At 38.2% G+C, this 22,006-nt stretch overlaps 1 long non-coding RNA gene across 2 annotated transcripts in view; it reads right to left on the bottom strand.

Annotated features, from left to right (window-relative positions):
* Positions 1-22,006, bottom strand: part of LOC116963528 — a 238,418-nt gene that overhangs the window by 169,874 nt on the left and 46,538 nt on the right. For both annotated transcript variants that reach the window (XR_004408258.2, XR_004408259.2), the window contains exon 2: positions 16,733-16,780. This is a non-coding gene — a long non-coding RNA (uncharacterized LOC116963528). The remainder of the gene's footprint in view (positions 1-16,732; positions 16,781-22,006) is intronic.

Here is a 22,006-nt window from a genome sequence, read left to right as displayed (position 1 = left end):
GACAAAGAAAACATGAAACACAGGAGAAACTACAAGTACATCTCCTGAGTTGTTACAACAGTTGTTTTGTTTTCTATGGTTGTTTCTCCAGAAGGAAAGAAAGCCTGACAAGCTTTTATTGGAACAGAAGTTATTGTACTGGATGAAATTAAGAAATTCATTTTAGGAACATAGAAGAAAAATTAAAACAACAACATGCAATTAGTCTAAATAATCAAACCAATTCTACTGTCTTACTACCTTTACATGGCTTAACCTGTTCTTTCATTCTTCCTTCCACCTGAAAGTCAGGAATGCTTCCAACAGAGCAATAAATTAAAATATCAATAAAGTACCAAATTAAAAATATTACAAATTCTAGATTGCCATGTTTCAGCATTTTTCCTTGGGTATGTTTGGTTTTTCTTTTTTTGTATACTTCAGAATGACATTCTGACAAGGTCAGGTGACAATGATAGAGGCTCAGAGAATGAGTTTAACACTGGAAAAGGAAATCTAATTAATCAAAGAAACAAATTATTTCCCTAAAATTATTTGACCTGTCTTATTCTACTACACTCCCTACCCCTCCCACCTTTTTCCATCTTGACTTCAAGTACTTTTACGGATGCATCATTACATTCTGCACTTTTCTGCTTGTCCAAGGCAGGGGAAGGAATAAGAGGATGAACTTGCCCTATGAGGTCACTCAGCAATTACTTTTTTGAAAACACAGCACTTTCTCTGATACCACCAACATAAAACTGAAGGCTGAATGGGTTGGGTCAGAAAAGTTTTAGTAATCTTGGCAAATAATCACTTGTGTTGAGAAAGAGTCCACAGATACTTCTAATGCACCGTGATACGTGACAGCTCCTTATGCTCATGGGGCTGAAGAGTCTTACAGATACAGTCTATGTTGCACCAACAGACTGGGGAGGAATGCAGTGTAGACAACACTTATTTCTATTAATTACACAACTTTATTCAGTTGCATGCTCTACATTTGTGACTGCTGTTGACTGCACAGCCAGTGACAAAATAGGAAATATCCCATCTTGTAACTAAGCAGATGCCAAACAAATTCCGTAATTTTAACCCTGGAATTTGCAGCTTGTTCCCTTGTTTGGGAGAACAGGCCGGCCTAACTAGGGTGTGGGGAGGAAAGTTCTGTACCTCCCAGGAACTCTACTGGCCCCAATAGTGGTGTGCCAGTAGCACTAGTGGGTACAGGTCTCTACAGCAAGCCAGAAGAAGTAGTTCCGTGAAGGTGAATATCCTGAACCCAAGGCTCTGCATCATTTGCACAACAGAGACCTGGAGAAGGCCTCATTTGTTCTTTTACTGTAGTCAGTCACTTATAAGCGGAATCAGGCATCACAGCACTTCCATAAACGTAGACTTGGCCAGTACACTGAAACCAACAAATCAAACTAAGAAAACTTTTCACTGTGTGGTATGAAGTATTTTGTAGAAAGCGTTCAAAGAAATAGACTCTTTCCTCAAGTCTTCCCCTTTCCTACCAGACAGCACAGTTTCTTTCTGAGAATCCATGTCATCATTCAGCTGTTTCTTCTGGCAAAGCTAGAATCCAGAACAGAATCTTCATGAAAAAGAAACCAATAAATTAGAGCTCTTTGTGAGCAATTTGCCGTTAGTTCTGTTCTCCCTGCCTATTAAGATTCTTTATTTGCTTCACCAAGAGATTTCTGCTGACAAGTCTATTCATTTACTACTAGCCTAGATAAAATGCTAATAAACAAAATGTCAAAAAATGTATTCATATGACTTTCCCCTGCTCACTGGGCTTGTTATTAAAGAGACCATGGAACTAAACATTAACATCTGGTAAAATCAGGATGCTTGTTTTCCCCTCTGAAGACTAGGCTCTATTTCAAGCTTGAAAACAACTTGTGAAAGAACTATCCAAAGTTTCCGTATTTCTCTTTTCTGCCAGGCATGCACAGACAACCCTCCCACCCCACTAATTTCAGCAAGTATACCACCTCTCATCAAAACCAAACAAGAATACTCTTACGGAAATATATTATACAATGCTAGACTTTCTATAGCAATATATGGCATCCCACAGATATTTTACAGTGGGATTATAATGTTTTGTTAATCTCCTCAGATTATTCTAGCTTCTACAGAATTAATGATAACCTAACGGAAAAACTCTCTGTGACCTTCTTTGACCCCCTTATCAATTTATGCTCTGTTAATTCTCTAACTCCCTCCCATTAGACGAGTGTGGAAGAATTGTGTCAAAGTGTGCTCTTTGGTTGGATACTCCCGAGGGAGTTGTCACCTTTTCAGATCTGTGTGAGTGAAGTTCAGGTGTATGGATGGAGTGACACCCAGAAGTACCTACCCCTAAACAAAGACACAGCTGAAAAATGCCACTATAAATTAAAGAGTCTGAGACTGAAGGCTGCAGGCAGATGGCCATTGGAAACTGAGACAAGTTGTCATTAACTGGGCATAAAACACCTAGGTAGAGTGCCAAACTGAAAGGACTCCATACAAGACTCCTGTGTGTTTTCTCATAAATCTCGACACTTCAGAAGTTCTGAAGATCGTAATTTTCTTTACATAAGACTACCTGTTCAGCCTCTTTGAATAAACATACAGGCAAGATGAAAGACAGGACACAGTGGTGAGTCGCAGGTAAGATATTCCTTCTTTCCTCACTCCCCATTTCCTTTTAACTTGGAATATATGATCTCCCAGCAATAGTGAAATGCTTTGTGGAGTTGGCAGGAACATGTCTCTCCAGTCTAAGCTGTCACTTGTCCTAATCTGATTTGTTAAACATATCCAGAAAGACATGGATGGGAAACACAACCTCACATACTTTCACATGTGGAGGTAGAGTTCTGCAGTGAGAATGGTTGAATATTTCATTTTTGGAGGGTGTCTTGTGAACCATTCAGGTAAGAGGAAGAAAAAGAAGACCTGAACATTTCCATCTTGCTTGGACTCTAAATGAGACACCTACAATACCAAACAGAAATGTACCTTCAGGGCATTTTTATACATTTATTATAAAACAAAGATTAAAACAATTATATGGAAATTAAGGATAATATGGAACATTTGTCTTCCTCTCAGTCAAACAGTAACACGCCCTAGTTCAACAAATAGCTTCACAGCTTGAGGCACACTGCATGCAAAATGATAAAATGGCTTGGGCTGAGAGGACAGCCTGAATGGCTCAGTTCTGTTAGGTGCGTGTCTCAGATCTACAAAAGAGCTAATTTTTCACTGCACTATTACTCTTTGGCAGGAAAAAAAAAAAAAAAAGTAAGTTTTCTCACAACTACACAGATGAAAATAATACAGACACTGCCCCTATTCACAAGTTCAGAAAACTAGAGAACCAGCATGGTGAAAATAACGGAGCTTTTTTCCCCAATACTTCCCACTCTTTTCCCCTCCTCATTCCACCCACAAAGGGCAGTTCCTAAACAATTCTGCTCTTTACAGAGCTTCAGAATCTCTTGTGATTTTCTCCTAGTTTGCAGTACTGCACCTATGTAAACCACTTTACTTCTAAAGGAATGTATGTTTAAATATATAACCAGACTGATGCTATGACTCCAGTTTAGCTCCTTTGATTAAGGAAGATTGTCTTTCCGAGAGGTAAATCCTTTTACAGCAATAAGGTTGAAAACATTCTGGTTTTGAAACATGTCCTCTATACTCTGGTGGCATCAAGTGACATCCTTATATTATTATGATCCAGAATTTCTCACTACATAATTTCAAAGATACTTCCAAGCTTAACTTTTAAGCTTGAAACTTCAAAAATACATGCTATTCTTGAGAGAGGCTCTCTCCACCTAGATGAGGTTGCAGGGGAGAAGGGACAGAGCAATAATGTAGAAGTGACAAATTTAGAGCAGCCTTGATGCTACAAACACAACAACAACTGGAAGGGGGTGGGGGGGGAATATGATCAGTAACTAAAAAAATCACAAAAACTCATATTACCCTCAGATTTGATAAATATTCACCTAACTCATTACTATCACTAGTTTTTCTTTTGGGAATGATTTTCCACAGCAGCTGAAGAGAAAAACATTGATATAATTTTCGTGTTTTTAGGAATGTAAATAAAAGAAGCTTTCTGCTTTTAGTCACAAAAGCTCAGAGAACCTGTGAATTATGACTTAAAACACTCTTAGATGTATGTTAAAACACAAGGTTTTCATTACTGCCAAATACTACTTATCTAAAAGAAACTTACTGCATAATTACTTTTTTTTTAATGTTGAAGCAATAATCATTATGATTATAAATCAAATTTTAAAGTTTATCCAAACAATACAGCAATTTACCTTCACAAAGGCAGCATAATGATATAACTTTCTCTTTTACATTGAATAATACTGTCACAAACAGTGTTCTTGGTGTTAATGGGTACACTTGGAGTATGGCAATATTACCTAACAAACTGTAGCACAGTTTGTCCCATAGTGAGTTTAAGTGTGACCTGCCGTGTTAAAGCAACAAGAAGTCCTTTTCCCTCCTCTTTTACAAATGTTTTGAATATACGAATTCATCAGGATTTAGGGGATTAAGAAATAACTGTCCATGAAAAAAAAAATCTGCAGAAATTTTCATTAGTTCTTTTATGAGTTGGCAGCAAATACTCTAGCTGTGAACTTTTATGAAGCTATAAATATAAAGGACCTTCTGATACTGGTATGATGATAATTCTAAATTTCCTCTTTGCAGCTGCAGTTGATCCCCTGTATTTGGTAAAAAAAAAAAAAAATCTCTTTTTTTGTGATTTAACAGAGAAACTTGGCTCAACTACCGTATTGCCTTTGAGCACTCTGAGTGGAAGTTCATGAATTAAACCCACATGGCAACACAACCCCCCTTCCTACCTTTCCCTTAAGGTGGCTATAAAATGTCAGTAGAAAGCCAAGCTGTTTATTTTACTTAGCATTTGATTCTGTAAGTAAATGAGTTTCTTGTGGGGCACATCTTTGCAACCAGCTCCCTTACATCACTAAAATTTTATTAAACTATGCCATAAATATTAAATCAATCCTTAAATGTTTAAACTTAATACTAATGGCAAAAAATACGCAGGTAAGTAACAGACTTGTTGGAAACCTATTCCCTGAAAGACTAGGATCTTTGATCATGGGGAAAAAAAAAATTCTTTGCTACTGACAGGTTTTTACAAAATTTGATTTCCCAGTGGATTTATCTTTTGGGAATAAAATTTAAGAAGGGATTTTGTCTACATTTTGCTACGTATTCCAAAATCCCTATGGTGAACAGTTTTCCTAAATTACTCTGATAGATTTCTGCCACTCTAGATTTGTTTGAATACCATCAATATGTTTTACTTAATTGCCTAGCACCCAGAAGAAGACTCATTTTTCTCCCAATATCTTGGGGAAAGGGCACAATCTGAGACAGAAAGGATCTCATTCCCTTGGCTTCTGAGTCCCTAAACAAATACTGGAGCAGCAACGAATCCTCCAGCAAGAGAAATGGGTATGCTGGCCTGCAATTACTGTAGTAGCAGCACAATACTTGTTTCTCCTTGCATGGTTAAGTTTCTCAGGAGCTTGACCAGAAAGAAGACCAAGTAACCAGTCCGCCCAGACAGATGCCAAAACTCATTGTGAAATCAGTTGCATTTGCTTATATCTGTCCCAAAGCAAACTGAATATCAGCTTAACTAATGGAAAGTTATCAATCATGCAAAAGAAGAAAGCCACAATTAGACATCCACTCTTTGTATCTGTAAATCTAAGAAGCTGGATGTGATATTATTATTCACAGACTCTGCTTGAGATTATGAAATAAGGTCAGGGAGCAAACTCTGCAGAGCATGTACTTACGGGACTGGACTAACGATGGCCTCTGCTCTAAACCCGAGAGCTTGGCTAGAGGCCTGCACTCACTATAAAATGTATTTCAGAGCTGAAATTGCTGCTGTGACCGGCTGTTGTCCACGTCCACCAATGGGAAATATAGGGAGCCCTATATGTCCTTTGCTTCCATATATGTGCATTTTCCTATGATACAACTGAGCAGTGCAGCACATTTGATGATGTAACTAAAAAGACACAGTAAACAGCTATCAGCTCTATTTTTTTCATCATTATTCAGTAATGATCTGAAAAGTTCCCCCTTGCAATTTACAATATAAAATATGTTTTGAAAGAAGCTATAAGTAACTTCAGTAATGAGAAAAGAGGGTGTCTGTCCCTCCTTCTATGTCTCTCTTTTACAAAGCAGGCCACAAAAACGAAACAGTGGAGAATTCTTATTTACTACCAATTTTAATAATTGAGAAATGTATCTTAGCTCAAGTACACAATTTTCCAAGTTTCCTTTGGAAAAAATACAGTTGTAAGGTGCCTAAAAACATATTATTACTGAACAGCAGTTCATGAAGTGCTCTCAACAGGTCCACTGTAATTAAGAATAGGGTCACATCTATGGAAAGTAATCCAGGTGCACAGGTGCCTCCATTTGTCTCCTTTACAGTGTTAGCCATGTAAAGTTCAAGAAGTGCATGCATATAACTTAGAAACCTAATTAGGCCATTAGAAGTAAACTCCATTAAAAAACACCCTTCAGCTTTAACAATAAACTGCAGCCATTTCAAATTTAATACTGTGCTAGCAAGTAATACTACCATTGAATAATTCAGTATTCTGTAACATAAGGCGAGACGAGAGGAATGAGAAAGCACAATTGCTATTTTCATTATGATGTGCCTTTTTGGGAGGTATAGTATAAACCTCGTATCACTGACACTAATTATTTTGGCATCTTATTGGCAGTCACAATTAGACAAAATGTAGAAATTTCTAAGAGCAAAACAAGTTCTTGGCTAGAGTTCTTCAGCCTTATATACTTCAGACTTTTATTTATGGCTAAATTGAAGCTGGATGTCAAATCTGGGTCCCTTAGAACAAAATCTTAATAATTAACTGGCAAAACTGAACATGATCGTTTCTGACACACCTACACTGGTAATTATTGCTTTGAGGCCATTTACTAATGAAATTAATGTATTCATTGCCCTAACAAATTAGCATAACTCATACATAATGCCCCACATTTCAAGACCTTCCTAGAAAAACAACACTTAATACCGCAGAATGAAATGGCAAGGGCATTACATGGAGACGGTATTCATTGAATTACATGTTAAAACCACAATGGCTAAGTGTTAGTTATAAAGCAAAATGTAAACACAATGTGGGTATTGAAACCATTAATAGTGTAGTCAAGAGTGTACAATCGATGATTATCTTTGCACTTCAAATAAGCACATATTACAATAGCAGTAACCATGGAATGTAATTAACTGGCTACTTTTAGAGATATGAAGTATGAAAAGGAGGCAGTGCTGAAGCAGTTTCTTCTTCCTTCTCAAATCCATAATAAATACAGTGTGGCTACCGTGCTTTTTTGCCTGTATTTCCATTCAGATTAATTCAGTGCCTGGAAGTGTCCGCAGTAGCCATAGGGTCAAGCAACAGCAAAACACAGGATTAAATGCACTACCCTTAGAAAAGACAAAAACATTAGCAGCAATTTACTGCCATTTTTAATCGGTAAGATTCACTTCTGTTTGGGAAAGCGATTCCATCTCATCATGCTGAACAGTGGGGTCAGGGGAACAGACCACCACGTGGCTAGACGCAGTCCCAACTTGATGGAGGGCAGGGGTGGAAAGCGCATCTGCTGTGCTGGCTCACCTGGCAGGCTGGGGCTGCACCAAGACATCCAGGCAACAGACCTAACATTAGAGACCCCTCGCAACCTGTGACCTGCAGAGCATCGGCATGAGGCAGATTATAGGTGAGGAACCATTGCTTGCAGAGTATGAATAATGTATATACGTACTTCAAATGATAAATTTTCTTTGAAGGAGAAGATGGGGGGAAAAAATCACAATGGGTTTGCAGAACGTCATCTAGGACTCCGCGCTACACAGAATTCACTCCTGGCTCAGCCATGGGGAGATGCAAACTAACGATAACGTGAACAGGTCTTTCTTCCACACAACTGAGAGGCCAGGCCCTGATGCTAATTACAGCGAGGTTACTTTGCTTGTGTTCTCTACAATTGTCTAAAAGTTATTTCCTCCTGAGAAGCACCAAAGAGGAGCATATTTTTGCAGTACCCTCTTCTCTACACAAGCAGAAATGCAAGGGAACACATAGTTCCTCTGCAGATCATCAACTGCATCAGCATCTATTGCTACAAAGAAAGGCAAAAAACCTCGAAGGGGAAAATTATGGAATAATCACCTCAAGCATGGAGGTTCCTTGGAACCTCATCCACACGTGTGTGGCTCCTGCCCACAAGCATTAAATTTTACATCTTTATTAATGTTTTTATTCTACTCAATGTAATCTGGATTCTCTCATTACCCACACAAATGTCTGATCTTTCTCAATCCTCTTAAGTGCTTGGCTCCCATGATATCTTATGGTAATGAGTTCTATATGCTAATTACGAGATGCATGAAATTTCATTTGACCAGTTTTGTATTTCTTATTTATCAAGTCATTCCCTTTCCCCTCTCAAACAGTCATCTCCATTTTAGAGTTCCTCATTCTGCACCTTTCCCCACTGAATTAAAAATCCAAGTCTCACCTACAGTAAAGTCCTTCCTTGACTATCTCTAGGATTCTTCTAACTACACATTTCTTAATTATTTTTTTTTAAATAGCAAATGACCAGAACACAATATAGCGTGAGAAATTTTTCTAGCCCATCGAATTTGCTTTAGACACTGCAAACATCACAAAGCACATTTCAAAATGGTTTGAACAGTCCAGCAGTGGATTTCCAGTGTTGAACCAGAGAGGTTACTGTGCTCTCTTTCCCAGATACACGAAACCTAAATATACTGTGGCCACTAAGTATAAATAGATACCTTGAAGCAATTAATGTATAACTGAGAACTCTCCATTTCTGCCTGTCTGAAGAATGAGCTGATCTTCAGCGTAATCATCTGAATTGTCAAGAAATCGCTTGTTTGAACATCTCCCTGTTGCCACATACAACCATTTTACAGATGCATAAATGCTACCTCTTCGATATTCCTCACAACTACACAGGTAAGGAACAATTTTCATTTACACTAACCCTTCTTTACACTCAAGCAGTAGGTCTCTATGCAATTCTGTTTACATTATATAATGGCAGAATAACAGTAAGCAACATTAGTGAGAACAAGAATAAGGTGTTCAACATCATTTAGTTGAGCAGACAACAAGTAGTATAAACCTACCATTATTTTTTGTGAATTTTCTGATTTAAAAATAACCTCACACCAAAGCACTTCCACAAAGCTTATGATATTCCTAAAACATTTAAAAACACTGTACTAGAAGAACAGTAGTTCCCTGTCAAGTTATTCTATGCCTTTTCACTGAGAAATATTAGCTGGTTGGACTGCAGAAAGCTATACCCCATCCTCATGGCTGGTCTGTTCTATATCATTTATAGTCATGTACTGAGATACTCCAGCATCTGATCCATTCTGTCCAGCTAATAATTATGTACTACAATATTGCATTTGTATCAACTGTTTGAGTTGCACTTACTTTGTGAAGGTCAGTCCTCTTCCATCCCCAGGCACCTAGTTCACCTACTTTTGACTTTAAGTCTCTCATTGCTATATAGATTTTATTTTTGGCAGCATGCCTACCTTTAGTTAATTTCTTTGTCTGACATGTTGTTACTTCCCTCAAATATGCCTCTGCAACCTTCTTCCTCCAGGTCAGCTGTAATTTCTGTCCCATCGTTTACTACTGGATACAGGGTTACCTTTGTATTGCTGACATTCCTAGCAGATGTCTTTGTCTGACCCAAGTGCTCCTCACCACCTGTCGTCTTGCTTCCAGGTTTGGCTATAAATAATCCTCCCCTTGCTGGTTTGACTATAAATAATCCCCTCCCCACCCTGTTGGTTTTTGGAGTCAGCTGGTTCCAATTTGGGTAAAGTGGAGCTTCCCTTTCCTTTACAGAGTTACAGTTCCCTCTCCTCATTGTGTTACTCACACAGAAATCCTACCACTACACAAAGCCACAAGTACAATAGAAGTATACCAGCAGGTCCTTGAATCAAATCTTTTGCCTGTTCATCTACATTTTCATTCTAGCACCTCTCATATTTACCTCCCAAAGTTACCTGTACCAGCACGCACATAAGGCACTGGGCTATGTTTATGATCAAGTTCACCCCTGCTTACCTTGCTTTGCACAGAAGGGCCAACATAGCTACGTCATGGGCAAGTCTCACAGGGCAACTTCAGGTACCCCTGTTGCACAGATGAATGTGCTTGTGGTCCAGGGCAGGTCACAGGGCTGTGGTTCTCTCCAGCCTCCATCTGTTCTAGTCCACGTGGTAACTTCATGTGCCACAGTCAGCATCTGGACACGAAGGTTAATAGAGTTCTTACAGAGGACCCCAACGTCACCTGCCTGAGACCACTTGAAGCAGGATATGTTGAGGAGGTCTAAAGACAATGTGGATAAGAAGCCATGATCTTGTAGACTGCAGATCTCTCCCAACACAGGTGCTTTGCATATTTGCTTTATCAGCTGCAATTAGATCCTGACTAACACCTGACTGAGGTGTCAACAAATTGTTCAGCTGAAGCTCGTGTACCTGGTGCTGAAGGTAACTGGTTTTTCTTCATCACTCACCATAACAGACCTGACATTTTAACACACATTTTGCAGATTTCAGAAGCAAATGTATGCACTAAACTCACCACAGTATTTTGGATGTGAACTGTAGTGGAGGACATGGTGCCTTGGTGCATGTTTTGTTTTTAATACAATAAGACAAAGGAATGCTTCAGTCAGGCTAGGATGGCTAGTGTAAAATTAAGAGGGGAAAATCTAATTGTAAGAGGCATATAATTTTTTTAATGGATCATCTTGCAAAGTTTTGTCACACCACTTTTTTGATGAAGCTACTTCACATTCCTCTTTTCAGAAAACAGCAGGTAGCTACAGCAAATAACAAATGCTACTTCTCAAGGTTCTGTCTTAAGACTGTCCTGCAGAGGATGGGGCAGAAAACAAGCAGCACCAGGATTGGACTTAAGAAAATATTCTGTGCTTATGGCAACCTCAGGAAAAGCAATGATTGCAGCAGAAGCAATAGGCCACCTGCAGCAAGATAAGCAGTAAGTGAGAATTAAAGAGGAAAGAAAGTGCTGACTGACTTTCTGAAAGCCTTTAAAGACTTGACTGGAGCCAGAAAACAAGCAAAGGATTTGCTGGGGTGTGTCTTTCTCACATCTTCAGTAATAATTTATAGGAAAAGCAGAGATTAAGGAGTGATTGAGACTGTGGAAATGAGCTGGTGAGAGAAAGCATGGTAAAATCCTCAGAAGATATAGATGTCTGTATTCATTCAATGGCATTATGTCACTTTACATGCAGTGAAGACCTGTATACAGGGACATGCATTATCTAACACAGGCAGTGGCATTCCCCTGTGATAGGGGTTAACTTGGAGAGAGCCAAAGTGGGCAGTGATGTCCCTACATGCAACTGGAGGAACTAATGCTGCATAGCTGGAGGAACTCTGTGTGACCTTAAAGGCTGTACATACAAGACTTGCCTGCAAAACCCGTGAGAACTTTTCCTGCTATGATTATAAACGTTACTAAGTTAGACTCTCACAGAGTTATATAACCCTATGTGGTAGTTAATGAAGTGCTGGATGTAAGAAAAATAACTGTAATGTTATTTTGCCCCTGGTATGCTTTGCCTTATAAGGATTAAACCTAGAGCTAATTCACTTGTGTTTTGTGATCTCTATCATGCTGCAATAACAATACTTAGCACTTTATAGCACATTTCACTTATAAAAAGTGCTTTACAAACATTATCTAATTATTAATCTTCACAACAGTCCTGTGATACAGGTATACAGGTCAATTTAATGTTCTGTTTTAATAAACTACTAGCACTTTAGTAAATTGAAAAGTATAAAACACATTAAATTCACTTAAGAGAAACAAAAGTTAGTGAACAAATTGCAATTCTCCCTACAACATTCTAGGTGGGCAATATGCATAGGAAACTGTCAGTGACCACCACCTCTGAGGTCCACAGGGACAGTCTATATAGCAAATATTTCAATTAAGTAGCTGAGAAACTGATTTTTTTTTTCTTTTTTTCACATGATACCATGAGTAATGTGAACACAGAGGGACTCTATCGGAGCAGCTGAGGACCCTTTATAAAGATCACTCTATATTAAGTTCTATACAAGCAAAACATAGTAGTCCCTACCCTAAAATGTTTGGGATCTAGGTATAAAACAAGGGACAAGAGGTGGGGAATGGGAGGAGATCAGTACAGTTAAGCAGTATTCATCACTGTTCAAACTGTATCTGCCTACAGAAACATGCAGAGCCATTTTATGTCATACTTGCCATCTCATTACTACTCTGTAGTTCTCTTCATTGATACACCTCAGACTTTAGTTGCTTGTGATCAAAGACAGGACAAGAGTTTGACATTTGGTAAACACATCACAAACTGAGTTTTCCACAAGGCATGGCGTGGACTTGTCTGCAGGATGAATCAACGCAGGGCAGGAGGCTGCTGCCTGGTAATGAGAAGGGCTGCCCTCTGCACTGCTAAGGTTCAGTTATGTAATGAGCAAGGAATGCAGGAACAAAGATTTAAAAAAAAAAAAAAAAAAAAAAAAAGAAAAGAAAAAAAAGAGTCTCCTACTACTTAAGGTAGTTTAAAAGTTGCCCTGGAGAGTTTGGAGTCTACACCTGCTTACAAGACAGTCTATGTGATACAGGACAGGTTTCTTAAAACCAGGCTTTTTACACACGGTCAGCAATTGCATATTCCTCATGCGCTCCATGCCTGACTTGAAACCTGGGTTCTACCTTGCTCAAAGTGCTGATCACTCACAAACGCAGCTGAAGTTAAAGGGAGCTGTACTTTCAGCTTATTACCTAATGTTACATATTCTGAAAAAGACCGGAGAAGGATTTCTCAGACTGGGTTCCCAAATTAGTAGGTACTTTCAACCTTGAATTACTGTGTCCCAGTCTCCATCTGTCAAATGAGGACAATAATTCCTCCTCATTTCACTGGGGTGTTGTGAAAATAACTTCATTAATGGTTTGTGAAGCACTGTAGTGTTGAGTGCTATATAGAAACCTAGGAGGAAATTAATAATTCTGTCTCTGGAGCAAGTTTTGAAAAGCATGCAATAAAAATGGCCCGAAGGCACACACTTAAGAGAAAAAAATAAAATACCGGATTTAAAATATTTGAATTAAATACTTGAATGAAATCTTTTAACTGCTCATTAAGTGAATGCTGTCCTTACTTTATTCAGATTTCACCCCGATTTTAAACTCTCAACTTGCAATCTCAGTTTTTATTTGCAAATTACCAGGTTTCTAAAAATTCAGAGCTATCCAGCTCTCCACAAATGCCACAGCATGGAATCCCACCGATGAGCCCATGGCTCAGTAGCATCACTGGCAATGTTTTGAGTCACTGTACCAACCTCTAACATTTCAGCTCATGAAATATAGCAGCAATAACATCTTTCTCAACAGGAACCAGTACTTCAAGGAAAGAAGATCACACTTTGACAGTAGATTTTGATGGTATTTTGAAATAACAAAAGATTCAATTGGGGGGGGAAGTTATCAAAATTTTATACAGAGCAATACATGTTCACTTCCTTGCTAAAACAGCCAAAACAATTTGATCGTTCCAAATATTTTGCCTCAAGAGGAAGCCCAAGATGGAAGGTATCAACCCAAACAGTTAAAGTCTGTGAAGATTAAAAATAAATTTAAAAAAATCTTGTTTACAGTAGTTTATAAGTGAGAATTTTCAGGCAATCTCAACGGCAGTCAATATTCTCTGTCCTACTTAGAATATACATGCCCACAGTGTTTTGCTGTTGTGCAACTTATTTTAATTCTCTCTTAGCATGTCATTGTCAGTGCTGAGGGGGTTTCATTATTTATTTATTTTTATTTTACACCCCCTAGCTGTTTCTTGTATGAAGAGAATAGTATTCCTTATCTTCCCTTAAATAATGTACAGATGACTAATCACTGTGGCACCTAGGAAAGATATGTCAGGTAAAGTAAACATTCTGAAAAGAATGAACCCTTGAGCTATCCCTGCCAAATACTCTTACCTGGAACTGTCACAATGATTTTGGTGTGACCAAAGAAGGAGCCCTTGATGACCGAGAAGTTATCTGAATTAGTAAACTGCTTGGTGAGTAGAAAAGAGCCTCCTGCCAGTTAGTTTAAGGCAGTGGCATTTGATAGAAATGATAGAACCAGAAGGCTGCTTTTTCTGACAATAACACTAAGGCTATCAAATACGTTTTTAAAAATGTAAGAAAAACCTGCTACTGTCTGCTTTATTACCACTTGTCCAATATACCTAAATAGTACAAATGTAATGGCTGCTTTTTGGTTGAACAACATTATACTGGTATGCGTTTATAAGGAATAAACTAAAATGAGAACTACAACTCCCCCAATGCCATCATAGAAAAAAAGGACAGCCAGTGCCCCACATCTCTTTTAAATCCAGACTTTATAAAAATCAAGTGTGCAGAACAGTGTTTATGTTTAAGATTCTCAGGAAAAAAAAGATCCTGAATATTATGATGTTACTCTCAACACAAAAGAAGATGCAACTTGTTTCAGGTGTGCTGAAATAAACTGTTTCAGGTGTGCTATGGCACAAATTACTTTGTTCTTTTAAGTTTTTAAGAACTGTTATTGTATGCATATCAAGCCAAACCTTTAAAATCTCTTTCTCCATCTCTCTAATATTGGCCACTCAGTCTGGAAAGGAATTTTACCCTTGTTCTAAAGTAATGCTTGCAATATCCTCTCTGTGTTTCATTTTTTGTTCTTAGCTACCAATATTTTTATTTTATGTGCTTCACCTGTATATTGATGCCTAGTCCAGTCACCTGTGTAACAATTCTGATGCCCTGAAACCTGCCATGAAAAGTAATGGGAGGATCAAAAGAGGACCCTGCCTGGATTAACAGAAGTCTGAAGCCTAACAGATCAGACATAGCTAGCATGTAATCCGTGACAGTGCTTAAGAGACAAACACCCCATCTTTGCCAGAGTCCTCACAGATGTAGGGGGCTCACACTATGTACGTGACCTAGAGAAAGAGCAGACAACACACAGGCAGACTGAGGGACAGCAAAGGCACAGAGATGTCATCTACTTGGGGAACAGTCTCCCATCCTGAACCTCATCTGCGAAAACTGAACTCCATCCTGTCACCAACAGATCACTGTTAAAGAACAAATTATTCCTAAACAAAATATGTGATTCGTCAGAGAGTCCACTTACATGGTTACAAAACTAAATCCACAGTGTTGAGCCCCTTCACAGCCTGTCCACAATACTACAGTACAATACTAAATACAATACCTCAGACAAGAAATAACTAATGTCACAGCAGTAGGCTTAAAACTCCTAATTTGTCAGGGCAAAATAAATATTAAAAAAAAAAAAAAGAGTAACTTAAAATAGACAGATTATTTCTTCTCTAGCCACAATTTCTTACAATCGTTCTTCATCCACAGTGGCCTCCTTGTTATCAGGCAGCTGATATTTCCCTCTTCCAGATGTATTCCTATATACTTTGTGCTGTAGACAGTAATGCTTTGTTTGGTCTTCACAGGCATCTAGAATATAGGCCCGTGGAACGCAGCTGAGAGCTGCATATGCAGAAATGCCTGTGCTGGAGCTGAAAAGAGCAAACCCACTTCAAAGGAGCAATGGAGAGAGTCAGAAATTGGTTGGACAAGAAGGATGATGCAAGGAAAGGGAAAAGATAACAGGAGCTGTGGTTTGCATGTGACACTCATGAGAGGATTTATATACATAATTATAAGCAGCTAGCAACAGTGTTCTCCCAGGTGGGCTGCATCTGACCAATGTTAGTAGATGCTCCTTGGAGCACAGAGTCCAGCACAAATTTTCAGTAATTTATTCTGATGGTAAAATATTCTTAATCTGATAATATGCTTCTGGCAAGAATCAGTGAGAGTTAGAGAAAAAATCTCAAGACATATTTGTCTATCAACTCACGTTGTTTGATATAAACTCAAATTTCTAAAATGATCAGCTACTTGTTTCTTCACAGACACATCTCTGAAGTATATAATTCAGTAATTTACTTCAGAAAAATAGCATCTATTACACAATGAAGAAAAATGAAAGCTCTTTATTTTTCAAGTAATTAATCTCATTACTCCCAAATTAGAGGAACATCTCCTTTAAAATAACAGAGCAAATCCACACCCTTATTTGTTCTGAAGGCAGGGGAAGAGAACAGCTTTTACACTTCCCCATGGCAGAAAATAGCTGACTGGATAAGGTAGGGGTGTACATGTCCACAGAAGAGAGAAGGGAATTCACACACAAAACTGTAGCTGAGGAAACAACAGGTTGAACTCTCTGGCATGTGAGGATGACTTACAGACCCAGAAGCTTGTGTTTCAATGAAGAGATTCAAGAGAAAGCATTAGAATTACTTACAGCTATGTGATGCGTTCTCCAACTCTGTATCTGTCATTTTGCTAGTACTTCTAGAGTACTTAGACCTTGCTTTCCTGATCTGCAGATTGTCAATTTCACATCAATAAATTCAATACTTTTGTAAAAAAAGTTCAAATATGTAAAATAGTGTGACTTACCTGTGCTGTAGATTATTTGCATGTCAGATTATCTCCCACTTGAGAACACTAGGAAAAAAAACCACAAACAACAAAAGAGATAGTTAGTAATTAAACTTATTTAAAGATTATCTTGTCCAGCCAAGTATACATAAAACCTCCTAGCATCATCCTCCTGGCAGGATTAAGGAATAGCAAGGCCAGATCTGTAATGAAAAGTGAATGTCTTATCACACTGAAATCTGTTTCATATTTGATAATTGGCACCTTTCTTTCATTTACAGTTTTCATATTATGCAAACACTTATATACTCTGAGTCAATGAGGTATAGAAAGATAAGCTTCAAATACATTATGGACAATCAGCGCAAACTAGAGCTCAGGACCCCTGGGCCTCTCTGAGCCTTTGGAAACAATCAAGGTTTATGGTGTTTAGACTTTGCCTCAAGGGAAATACAGGCAGGTTTGGTGAGATAATGCACTCAGTGTCATGAGTTTTTGTAGCAAAAGCATGACCTGCAAAGGCACGACTGTCCTTCACAAACCAGCTTTTGAGAATACGATTATCAAATCCAAATTATACATCATACAGATGCCACATGTGCCCACATTGCAGACCTTGAAATAGAAAACCTTGTTCTTACACAAAAGTATAAGAATTTGTGTACCCCTGTTCAATCAACTTTAGATGAGGTTCAACAAAATGCTAAAAATAAGGTCCAAGAAACTAAAGGCAGCATACTATTCCTTGAAAATTCTGAAGCTCTTCAAGGCAGAGAAGGTTCACCAAAACAAAGGCAGCTGCAGCTAGTCTCAAAAACAGTCTGAAGTAGTCTTCAGCTACTGAGTGTGCTAGACTGTTCTGTGAGATGTCCAAATGACAGGATGAGAGATAGCAGACATCAAGTTGCAACAAGGAATACTGCAATTAAATACTGTTAAAAGGAGAAAAAAAATATCACAATTGGGATAGTAAAACACTAACAAGCAGGCCAGAATGATTGTGCAATCCCTGCCCCTGGAGATGTTGAAAACTTGACAGGACCAACCCTGAGGAACCTGATCCAAATTGGCCTTGCTTTGAGCAGAGAGCTGGCACTCATGAAAGTGCCTCGCTGACTTCCTTGAGGGCTCATAGTCTTTGCCCAACTCTGAGGTAGAGCAGAGCAGACTACTTCTAGTGGTCAGAAGAGACTGAAATCTCCCTTCCTATGAAACAAGTGCAATTTTTAACCTGGAATAACCTTGATCTTTTATTCTGTGTATCAGAATGAACAGTGGTTCAAAGTACTTCAATGAGTAGATCAATTAACTGAGTAAGTTTTCTACAAAGAAAGACTACACTTTTAGCAGGCAAATACCCCCATCATAGCTGCATCTTCCACCTGAGAAACACTGTAAAACAAACATGTCACATGCTATTTCACAGATATATTAAACTAGTCACTGTAGTGGCTTCCTTAAAACACTTAAAAGGTAAATGGTGGTACAGAATAGAGACAAAACTAAAATACCCTGCTCTCCTTATTTGGTTTCCAAACAAAAGCCCACAGAGGATGAGGAGAAGGCTCAAATGAAGGAGGGAGGCAGTTTAAATTTGTAGTAAATGTGGCTCCATTGAAGAAACACTGGAGACATCACATCATCTCAGATTCATTAAATCAATTGTCAATTCCCGAACATTCGTGACAGATTGCCATACAGGTGGCTTAGATTAATTATCAATTTTATGCAAGAAAAGGAAACAGCTAGTGTTTCTCCAGAAAATCTGAGGGCAGACTGTGTGAAAAACTTCCTGTTACTTAAGAAGAAAATGAACACAACTTTTGGAGAAGTGCAATGCTGAGGCACATGCTGTTCTCAGAAAGTGACTTGCCTGTGCTCTCAAAGGCTGAAATAAGAGCCAGTTAAGATTTCATCTCCAAAATCAGAGGACTAGGTCCCAGTAGTAGGAATCCAGTCAACATAATAACTCTGACGAGAACATACTGTCTTATATGGGTTTTATATTTGCTTCTACAGGCAACACCAGAGACTGTTAAACACGGAAATTAAACTAAAATGATCAGAATAGAGGGAATTTAATAGCAGATTGAAATTCACAAGAAAGTTTTCAATACAAGATTACACTGAATAAAACACTAGGGTGGATGACAGGAGAGATAACATAGGAATGAAATGAAAACACTTAAGGTTTATGAAGCATCTTTCTTTCTCACTGTTCATTTCTTCTGTTACCTGACCTTCATGTTGAGGAGTTTCAGAAACCAGCATTTTAAGCTATCCGTATTTAAAAGTAACCCCTCCAGAGTATCCTGAGTTTAAATAAGGCTTTGGATTTGCTGGGTTTTTGTTTGTTTGTTTGGGTTATTTTTGTTTGTTTGGGGTTTTGTTTTTTTGTTTGTTTCATTTGTGCCTTCTGTGACATGCCCACTAATGTACCAGACAAACCACACCTCAGTCTGTCTTCAGTACCTCTACTTCCTTCATCTCCAATAAGCCTTATATAAATCTTCCTGGCTGGAACTGTAGGTAGCCTGCATCATGGGGAACATTTTTCCCTTACATCTTAGAATCTTATAATTTATAACATGAAATTTAAACCAACATAAATTAGTAATTCAATCCCTATATTCCAATTTAATGAACTAGAGGCTTCATTGCTTTATTGTTTTGTGCCACTGGACCAATCGTTTTGTTTACAGATGGAACGTACTTCTTTGTTAATAAATAAATGCATAAAAAAATGAAGGTATCCTCAATGCAATTATGCTGATGTCCCACAGGAACCAGAATGCAATTATTTAAAATATTATTTTCTTAGATTACTCTCAAGAAAATAAGGAAAGAACTATGAAATTTGTGTCCTTTCAGCTTAAGCTCATTTTAAGAGCAGCAACAGTGATGCAGTTAGTCCCCAGTGGCAACTGAGAAGCACTTAGCCAGAAAATTGTTATTGGATTACAGTTCTGGCTTCATAAAATGTGGCTAAAGATCATTTTAGACATCTATGGAATGACCCATTGTCAAAACTGGTATGACAAACAAGTGACAAAATTATTCTATTTGGCCATTCTGAGGATTTTGCAGATCACAAAGGTAACTTGGGGCTGTATCAGCTTACACAATTTTGATTCGATTATAAAAATAACTCACAATAAGAAGAATTCTAGCATAAAGAATTGAACCTCTCCAGAGGAAACGAAAAATCCCTACAAATATGTGCATATACTTTCAAGTGCTTCTGATGTATAAAGAATTGTGAAGTGATAGGGTGATCAGAAGTCAATTCTGATACTGAGAACTACCTTTCAAACTAACCAGTCTTCTTTATTAAAATACACAAGATGAAAAGGGCACCAAAGGACACTGCGTGATTTTTAACAATGCACAAACTGAAACCACTTAGATACCACTAAAGTTCATACGACCCTTTTCATTTCACTTTACAGTCCTTTCCAAACAGATGATTTCCTGGATGAGAATCCTGCCTCTCATATTTTAGTCTACTGGTAAAAAAAGAGTAACTAACATGAACATATATCAGATATATCACTTGTGCATACTTAAATAAATGCAGACAACAAATAAATTCCTTCACTCATGCATTTGAGGTCACCAGTGACCACTGGCAACAGCAAAAATGAGGACCTTAATCAAAAAGCTAAGATGAGATTTAATTTCTTCATGTAAGGTCTTTGTCATTTTTCTTCTCTGCCCATTACATGGTCCCTCTTTGCTCATATAATTACATAATTAACATCCTCAACACTTATTTCATCCCTTGTTAATTTTACTAAATATAAATAGAGACATACTCAAGGAAACAAAATTGGCAAGTGAAGCAGCATCACTATTCTAAAGGAAAAAAAAAAATCTATTTACATACTGATAATCAGTATGTATCACTAAGCATTACTAGATGATTGTAATCCACATAATGGCCCTCTGACAAGTGCCCATGAAAGAACAGCTTTTGCTGGGATGACAGAGATTGCCCAAAAGTGTTGGTACAAGGTGGTATTAGTTTTGTTTGTCAGTAATCAATCATGCAGCTTGTAGCACTGAAGGGCAATAGTGGCAACTGGTAAACCACTTTGGTCTCACAACACTTGGTTCCCAAATCATTTTCTGAAAAGCAAAAGGATTGGGGATAGGGAAGTGGGGTGGAGAGGAGGCGAGAGGGAGATGAACTTGCCAGCTACAGGCCTATAAGATTTTTGCAGTTTATCCCACAGGCCAAAGCCAGATTATTTAACTGAGAGCACTGCGTGAGTATGACCATAATTCAATCGAAGATGTGCGTTTGAAGATTAGGGGACTAGTAGAGGGTTTCTCCCTTGCACCTCTGCCACAAAAGAAGAGAGGAAAGTATCAGAACGCTTGCAGTAAACAAAGAAGATTCTAGTTCCAACTCAGAAGTTCCCAAAGTTTTAATTGATCCACCCTTGGTGAGCAAACTGGCAGTTTTATTTCTTCCTCCACAGTGTCCAAAAAGTAATTATGTTCATCCTTGTGAAAAAAGAAAATTTCAGATGGGTTCCATTTAGCACAGAGTCCAGATCTGTAGTCAACATAACATATGGATCCTCACATTTAAGGTCATATTTTAAAACTCTCACAACAAAAATCACTTAGTTTCTTGAATGATACCACTAATTCATGAAGGATGGTGTTCTTAAACCGAAGTAAGAGGATCACTAACTGCTGTTTGCAACACAAACATACTTTCAAACTTACTGCTTCCATACAGAAGGATAGTGTTTCTCTATACAGATGCATAATGTCATTTGATACAGCAGCTAGGGAGGAGAACTAGTCTGTTTTCAAAAATCCTTCCCATTGAGAGACAGTATCAAACTTGTTTCATTGCATTCAGTAGCAAGTATAATCCAAAACCATATCAAAGTCTGTCCCCAAGTACACTGTCCTGACCTGCTTTTCTCCAGAATTCTGTTTAATTATCCAAAAGCATACAAGAAAGTAGAACAGTCCAGTCTGAACACTCTGATGCTGTCTCAGCAGTTTCTGCTCCCAGCACATGCTATTTCAAAAGCCAGTGATCACTGGAGTTAAAGTGCATGCAACCAGCTGAATAGGATGCAATTCTTATTCTTATGATGAATATCAGGGTCAGAGGTGAGTGCCAGATAACACATAGCAGATGTGGAGGGAGTAGAAGGAATTCTGTTTGCTTTGGGTGACCACCTATGTTTCAAGGGGGATGCAGGGGGGAAGCTAAAACTGCAAGATAAAGACTGTGTAAGGGACTGCATTGTACAACATTTTGCAGGA

This window comes from Tyto alba, unplaced genomic scaffold (genome assembly GCF_018691265.1).
Source record: "Tyto alba isolate M040663 unplaced genomic scaffold, T.alba_DEE_v4.0 Super-Scaffold_1000006, whole genome shotgun sequence".
Taxonomy (NCBI): Eukaryota; Metazoa; Chordata; class Aves; order Strigiformes; family Tytonidae; genus Tyto; species Tyto alba.
The sequence above is the reverse complement of the archived record's forward strand: the minus strand, read 5'-3'. Positions and strand labels throughout refer to the sequence as shown.